A 1,397-nucleotide genomic window follows, 5' to 3' on the forward strand; every position below is an offset into this window, starting at 1 on the left:
CCAAACAGCAACAAAAACAAAAATAATATGAAAAAGCAAGAGAATATGTAACCAACAAAACCCACTAGTCCCACAGAAGTGTACTACAATGAGAAACATCCTGAGGAATCCCAGGATGCAGAATTTAAAGAACAATCATAAACATGATCAAAGAACTTAAAGAAAATACAAAGAACTCAAAAGAGGATAGGGACAAACTTGTGATGGAAGGTCAAGAAAATACAACTACGTGGCTTAATGAAATATCAAAAGCAAATCAGGACATTAAAAGTGAATTTACAAAAGAGATAGAAATACTGAAGAAAACTCCAACCAAACTGAGCATGGAATAGAAAAACTCAGCAAGTCAATTGGACAAAACAGGAGAAAGCCTCAGAAGTAGAATGAATGGCAAGGATAACAGAATATCAAGGCTGGATGACAAAGTTGAAGAACTGGACTCCTTAAGCAAAGGCTATGTAAAATCTTTAAAAGCACAGGAATGGAATTTGCAGGAAATGTGCGACAACATGAAAAGACCAAATCTATTCATCGCAGGCATAAAGGAAGGAGAAGAATCTCAGGCCAATGGCATTGACCAGATCTTCAAAAGAATTATAGAAGGAAATTTCCATAAATTAAGGAAAGACGTATATAGATTCAAAAAGCACATAGAACACCAATTAGACATGATCAGAAAAGAAGCGCCCCACAGCATATAATAGTAAAAACAATAAATGTACAGAACAAAGAGAGGGCACAGAAAGCTGCTGGAGAAAAACGTCATGTTACATACAAAAGAAAACCCAGCAGAATTACAACTAACTGTTCAATGCAAACTATGAAAGCCAGAAGAGCTTGGGCCAAAGTAGTCCCAGTTCTAAATGACCATGGATGCCAGTCCTGAATATTTTATCCAGCAAAACTATCTATCACAGACAAAAGGGAACAGAAAATGTTTCTATGACATGAATAGCCTGAAGGAATTTATGTCCACCAAACCAGTCCTACAGAGAATACCCGAAGTAATGCAAAGATAGGAATGAGTGTACCCCGTAGGTTACAGAAAGAAAACAAAGAAAGGTGTAACAGGAAACACAAAAGAGGGCCACAGACACAAAGAAGTTAAAATGACAGTATCCAACACACACCTTCCAATAATAACACTATATATCAATGACCTCAACGCCCTGTCAAAAGACACAGACTAGTTGAATGGATTAAGAAAGAAAAGCCATCTTTTGTTGTCTTCAAGAAACTAATCTCACCTTCAAGAATAGACACTACATTAGGGTGAAAAGATGGAAAAAATATTCCAAGCAAATGGCTCTAAGAAGCAAGCAGGTGTTATAATTCTATCAGACAAAATAGACTTCAAATTAAAACCAATCAGAAGAGATAAAGAGGATCCCTTCACC

Source organism: Nannospalax galili, unplaced genomic scaffold (genome assembly GCF_000622305.1).
Source record: "Nannospalax galili isolate Female #2095 unplaced genomic scaffold, S.galili_v1.0 scaffold1483, whole genome shotgun sequence".
Classification (NCBI taxonomy): Eukaryota; Metazoa; Chordata; class Mammalia; order Rodentia; family Spalacidae; genus Nannospalax; species Nannospalax galili.